The sequence below is a fragment of the Odocoileus virginianus genome, chromosome 15, assembly GCF_023699985.2.
Source record: "Odocoileus virginianus isolate 20LAN1187 ecotype Illinois chromosome 15, Ovbor_1.2, whole genome shotgun sequence".
Lineage (NCBI taxonomy): Eukaryota > Metazoa > Chordata > Mammalia > Artiodactyla > Cervidae > Odocoileus > Odocoileus virginianus.
In genome coordinates, this window is record NC_069688.1 from 12,335,860 (window position 1) to 12,343,149 (window position 7,290).

At 35.8% G+C, this 7,290-nt stretch overlaps 1 non-coding gene across 1 annotated transcript; it reads left to right on the top strand.

The window, feature by feature from the left end:
- The first annotated feature begins 258 nt into the window (after positions 1 to 258).
- Positions 259 to 330, top strand: TRNAC-ACA (transfer RNA cysteine (anticodon ACA)). Its single transcript has one exon. It is a non-coding gene; the product is annotated as a tRNA-Cys (tRNA).
- The last annotated feature ends 6,960 nt before the right edge of the window (positions 331 to 7,290 follow it).

Consider the following 7,290-nt stretch of genomic DNA (forward strand, 5'->3'; position numbering starts at 1 on the left):
AAAATCAGATGGTCACCCACTCTTCACTTTAAGTACTGAAATCTCAGTAGGGTAACATAGCATTATCTCTCAACTCTATAGTGCCCATTTTTCTATAAAGGGTGTGATATAGCATGGGCTATGAATCTAAGAAATCTATTCTACCAGTAAAATGGAAGTCCATGATAGTTCGGTATGCTCTCATATGAGATTGAATAATTCATTAATTAATTCCTTCATCCTCAGATAGTTTTGATCATCTCTTGTCTCCCATTGACTTCCCTGGTGGCTCAGATGGTAAAGCGTCTGCCTACAATGCAGGAGACCCAGGTTCGATCCCTGGGTTGGGAAGATCCTCTAGAGAAGGAAATGGCAACCCACTCCAGTACTCTTGCCTGGAAAATCCCATGGGCAGAGGAGTGTGGTAGGCTACAGTCCATGGGGTTGCAAAGAATTGGACACGACTGATCGACTTCACTTCACTTTGTCTCCCATTAAGGTTGCTAGATACCTTATCATAATACTGCAGATGGAAAAGCCTTATAAAAATAGTAGTTATTATTTACTGAGTGCAATTTATATGCTAGATTCTGTGCTCTGTTTTTTTTTTTTCTTTTCAAGCTTCACAAACTCTAAAATAGAGAACATTATTTCCATTTTACTTATAAAGAAATTGAGATCTGGGTTGTATAAGTAATTTACTTGACATTGGAAAGATACTAAGCATCAGAGTGACATGTAAACCCCAACCATTTGACCACACGGCAATTTTTACCTCCCTATTTATCAACCCACTATCAGCTACTGAGATTTTGAGGTGGTTTTATGGTGATGGTTTAGTTCCTTAGTCGTCTCCATCTTGTGCAATCCTAGGGACTATAACCTGCCAGGCCCCTCTGCCCATGGGATTTCTGAGGCAAGAATACTGGAGTGGGTAGCCAGTTCCTTCTTCAGAGGATTGAACCTGTGTCTCTTGCCTTGCAAGCGGATTCTTTACCACTGAACGACCAGGGCAATCCTCAGCCCCCTATCAGCAAAGGCAGAGAGTTCTTAAGGAAGAATATAAAATAGGACTTCCCAATCAAAATTCTCACCTACGACTTTCATTAAAGAAAGCTAACATGATTTCATTGAAGTGAAACCGTAAGGAATGTAAAATGGACTTGTTGTGGGATTTTAGTGGACAAGAAGCAGAGCGTTCTAAATGGGCTTCCCTGGTGGCTCAGTGGTAAAGAGTTTGCCTATCAAATCAGGAAATACTCAATGTATATTTAATGTCAAAGAACAAATTGTCAATCAGAGTTCAATTCCAAAAACATGTGAAAGAGCTGAAATGCCATCTCAACAAATCTGCAGAAACTGACACGTCCTTTTGAGAACAATCGTCACAGCACAAATACCAGAGGATATAAGTGCCTGGAGACAGAAATCTGAATGTCACAGGGACATCCATATTTTTCAAAAGTCAGTTCTAAAAATCTGCCCTGAAAATGACAGAGTGATACTTGGAGAAGTGAAGGTCAAATTTCATCTCTCCATCCTGGATATCTGTAAGACCCAAGAGGGTAAAAATAAAGCAGACCACAAGATCTTCAAGAAAGGGGCAAGAGTTCTCTCCTGATCTACTTGTTTTTCTAGCTACACAGCTCAGGAGGCTCATGGTCACAGGACGATACTCAGGAATTTAGCCAAAGAAAAGCTCAGACCAGCATATTCCAAAGACCAAGTGGTTTGAGAACCACCGATATACAGAAATTAGGACAAGATTAAAAGACACATGATTTAGGCCATGGCATTTACACTTCCATGTCCATGTGATATTGAGCAAATTGGTCGTCTTTTCTGTACTTGACTTCCCTACTCTTAAATGACCTAATGGCCTTAGGTATTCCAAGACGGCCAAACTCACAAAATCTCCATGAAGATCAAATGAAATAAAAGATGTAAAGATAAGCTCTAAAATAATATGGTTCATATATAAAATGCTGTTAATATCTCCCTTAAGATTGAACCCTTTGCCAATTTTTGGTTAAATTTTAATGTATTTTAGTTAGAATTATAGAGAAACCATCAGAGGAACCAAATATGCATATAGTTGCTAGAGGTTAAGAGCAGGTCCTTCTGGGAAGGAAGCTTGAAGTGAGAAAAGTGGGCTGGGACTGCTGTATTTCACTACTGCTCTGGTACCTTTGATTCATTTTACAATGCACATTTAATACCAAGTAAACCAGATACATAAGTATCAATTCATACCACTCCAATTTTCCAAGATATTGTTAATTTTGTTTAGCTGTTGACTAACCTTTAAATTTAGACACTGTATTCAACCCTTTATTTTTTTATTCATCAAATATTGGCATTATCTCTTAAGCAACTGTTAAAATGAATATATTGGCAAATTTTTCCTTGTTTTTATTCTCCTTTCCCCCCCAGCCCATCTTCTACTCATAAATTTTATAGTTTACATTTTTAAGATTGATAGCATTTATGTTTTGTATTAACACTGTTCCAAGCATTAGCTACTCCAGAAATGAAATCCTTAAGACTTAAGTTTGGAGTTCCTAGGTATCTGTTAGCTTTTAAGCATATGATCAAAGGATAAAACAAAAGTGGGGGTGAGATTTATGCTTGCCATCCAGGGAGTATAAAATTTCTTGACCCCCCCCAAAAAAAAAGCTGTGTTATAGATGTAACACTAAAGGGAAAATTAAGCAACAAAAACATTATTTTTCCCAAGAAATTTAGGAGGAGGATATGTGAGGTAGTGTCCAGGAACAAATAAACTATTTTTTTCCCAGTCCAGATTGCCTGCAATGAACTCGTCATGAGTGCAGAGTGGGTATTGAGGCAGTCAGAAGGCATTTATCTGCTTACCCAACATGTTCCTATTTACATAATGATGACATACATTGGTTAAGCATCTTGGAAGATGGCTGCTTCCAATCACTGTCTAATCTTTCCTGTAGAACTGGTGCATCTGAAAACAGTCACCCTGGACACTTAGTCCTTCAAACATTTTGGGGTTCTCTTATCAGCCATTGCTAAGGCTTTTCTAGGAACAGCATGAGTATAGAGCTTGTTTCACCAGCTTTTGCAAATTTGTTAAGGATTAAGGTTTTCATCAGACATGATCTTAACAAATTTATCCATGTAATTCTCAGCTGCTTCATGACAGCTGTTTCACCACAGATTTTCAAATATTTTACACCATGACACTTTGATTTCTGCCTCCAACTTTCTGGATGTTCATACTCACTTTCAATGTCCACTTTGTCCTGGAGTAGTCTGACTGGTTTTGTGGTGAATAACCCAGTCACTGGAATAGAGCTAACTTTGTTTTCAAATCTAACTAGTACAGAATCAAAATCTTGATGTTTTTGCCCAGTGCGATGTTGCACTCACTTTTCTTTGGTTCCTGTTTGTTGTTGTCACCACAAAACATCAGCAACTTGTCTTCCTGTTTCACTGAGTTATTTATGATGGCTATTCCCACATTACATTCTTTGGTAACATGCCTCAGACTCATCACTTAACCTTCCTCCTCAGTATATTCTTACGATTTTAAATTTCACTATTTAGTAATAGAACTTCCATATGACCCGGCAATCCCACTGCTGGGCATACACACTGAGGAAGGCAGAATTGAAAGAGACACGTGTACCCCAATGTTCATCACAGCACTCTTTATAATAGCCAGGCCATGGAAGCAACCTAGATGTCCGTCAGCAGATGAATGGATAAGAAAGCTATGGTACATATACACAATGGAATATTACTCAGTCATTAAAAATAATACATTTGAATCAGTTCTAATGAGGTGATTGAAACTGGAGCCCATTATACAGAGTGAAGTAAGCCAGAAAGAAAAACACCAATACAGTATAACGTATATATATGGAATTTAGAAAGATGGTAATGATAACCCTGTCTGCAAGACAGCAAAAGAGATGTATAGAACAGTCTTTTAGACTCTGTGGGAGAGGGCAAGGGTGGGATGATTTGGGAGAACAGCATTGAAACATGTATATTATCATATGTGAAATGAATTGCCAGTCCAAGTTCTTTGCATGATATAGGATGCTTGGGGCTGGTGCACTGGGATGACCCAGAGAGATGGGATGGGGAGGGAGGTGGGAGGGGCGTTCAGGATGGGAACACATGTACACCCATGGCTGATTCATGTCAATGTGTGACAAAACCACTGCAATATTGTAAATTAATTAGCCTCCAATTAAAATAAATAAATTTATATTAAAAAATAATAAATAAAAGCAAGGCTTGTGAAAATTCAGCATGTTTATGAAATGCATACACGCTTTCATTTGTCTGAGAGCTGCAATAAACTTTCAGAAATAAAGCAAACCAAAAAAAAAATTTCACTATTTAGTAATTTTATTGAAATATAATTGATTTACAATATTTTATTAGTTTCAGGTATACAATAGAGTGATTCAATATTTTTATAGGTTATACTCCATTCAAAGTTATTAGAAAATAATGACTGTATTCTATACCAATAATACAAATATTATTTGTATTACTATAATTTGTATTATTATTATTTGCATTATTATAATACAAATATACAAATAATGCAAATAATGGCTGCATTCTATACAGTGTAATGGCTGTACACTATATCCCTGTACTTTTAATTTATACCTAGTAGTTTGTATCTCTTAATCTCCTTTCTTTATCTTGCCCCTTCCCCTCCCACTCCCCACTGGTAACCACTAGCTTGTGCTTCTTATCCAAGAGTCTATTTTTAACTTTAACTTGTATTGTTCCTTTATTTCTCTCTCTGTGATTCATAACTATCTTGATATTGCATCTTCCAAATTGGTCTTCCATGCCCATGCCTTTCTCTCATATTCTCTCTCTCTCTCTCTCTCACACAAACACACACACACACTCACTCACTTCCTTTCTCTTTTTATTTTAGCCATCTTATCCTTAATTTACAAGTCCTCCATATTTTTCACAAATATTGTTTCCTTTTTCTGATGGTCTGTTTCTTTATGGATAGGATAGCTTGTTAAATCTCTAATCCTAACACAACTTAGGGTTCTGTGGTTATTTTGCACGTATAAGGTTATCTTTTAATCCCTGCATCATATATACATAGAGAGAGTACACCAGGGATGCTTACAGGAGACAAGACAGGCAGCCCTCTCTTCAGGAGGAGCTGGTAGGCAGTTGGTTACCACATTAGTGCACTCCTGAATACCAGAATATGGAGGTTTTGCTCTGCGATGCCAATGCATTTAGAGGTTTGTTTGTTTTTCCTTAGGAGTAAGTGCACAACCTCGGAGTCTTCCACTTGTGGAAAAGATAATGTAGCTATGTCAACTGTTCTACACAGACTTTCACAGAACCTCCCAGCCTTCAGCCACATGCTTGGTTCTTTCTGTCCCCTGTAACATTTCCAGAGTCTCTAGAGTTCAGCAGATCGGCTCCATTCTTGGCTGGTGCTTACCCTGTCCTTAATCTAGGCATGGATCTTTTGCCTAACTGCATTACTTTTCTATTGATTCTCATCTTCAAAAAAAATATTGTGCCTTCTAATGCCCTATTTTCTGTTCTCTTCATTGTTGAGAGCTTATACCTTTTTGTTCCTTTATTCTGATTCTACTGAGGTTTCAGGAGGCAAAGTTAAGCATACTAATTAATTAGGAGTTTTATTTCTGAATTTAAAAATGCATATACATAAAGAGAAAATGGAGGCAAACTGTGTCGAAATGTATTAAATTGAAAAATAAGTATCTTCTACCACAGAGAACCTTGCTCCCTCAATCTCATTTTCCGAAAGTAACTGAATGTGTCTTAAGGTCATTTTGAGATTTATATTATAATTCTTAATAACACATTTCTGCATCCATTTCTTGATTCAAAAACCTTGCTTGGTATTTATTGACACTTCTTCACCTGTACACATTTAGGACTTTAGTTCAGCAAACTGGATGGGTGTAATATCTTCTCAAATCTCAGGCAACCACTTTTGTTAATAATATTATTTTTGTTTGTTTTATAATTGGTTAACTGCATTACTTTAAAATAGACTTAAATTTGTATTTCAAAAAGCTTAGACATTATCTATTGCATCCATGGTGATGTGTATATGTGTGTGTGCATATATGTTCAAAAATCAATAAACAGCATTGCAGTATTGTGATTAGTAATAATACATATTTTTGAAACTGTGATATGGTTGACTTTTAAAGTAAACAGTATAAGCCAATGTAAGCACGTAGATTTTCATTTCTTTTACTTCACAAATGTGATTCAAATCTTACCATATGATAGTATATTTCACATTTGGACCATGACTTTCTTATACAAAGTTTTGTTGTCCTTGCAATGTCTAATGGTGTTTCTTTTTCTTACTGACAAAGAGAATACAAGCCTTACTCACCATGTCACTGAAGTCATGCTGTTTGGACTAAATTGAACTATTTTCTAAGCCTCCTATAGAGCTGTCATCCTGGGATGTCTTTTCATTAGCTTAGTGAACTCAGCTATTTTTCAGATTCTATGTCTTGTTCCTTTTAGGATGCCTTTTATTTTATGTGCTTTGAGAATAAATCCTCATACAATTTTTAAAGAAAGATCACATGTTTAAGATCATGAATATCTGAATTAATTTTCCTTTTCTCTCTGACCTGAATGATAGTTTATCTGGGCATAGAATTCTCAACAGTTTTACTTGGAGGATGTAACTTTTAACTTTTATACCTCAGTTTCATCATCTAAAAATTATCCAACTTCAAAGGATTGTTGAGAGGATTAAATAAGATAATTTATGTAGAGCATTTAGCCTAGCTCCTAGCATTCAATAGATATGGATTCTTAGTGTTATATTTCATTTCTTCTCAGAACTTTGAGGCCTCTTCTTCATTGTCTTCCAGTGTCTATTTAGTATTGCTGTTCTGATTCCAGGAAAATTTTTGTTCTTTTGTAAATGATTTATTTACTTTGGAAGCTATAGAATTATCTTTCTCTTAGGATCTATGAAGTTTTATGAGCATTTATCAAGGTCTGGGTCTCTCTTAATTCTCCATACTTGGACATGTGTATTTCTTTAATTCTAAAATTAACATATCTATTTTAAAAAATAATTTTCTGATTTCCATTTTTCTTAATCTATTTTAAAATTTTACTAATCAAGTGTTAGATGTCTAGTTGACTCTATATATCTCTAACCTTATTCTTAATGTTTTCTCCCTTTATCCTTTTGTTCTTTGCCTTGGGAGATTTTCCCAATATTATATCCAATTCGTCCATTGAATATTGTAGTTTGAAAACAAGATTTAA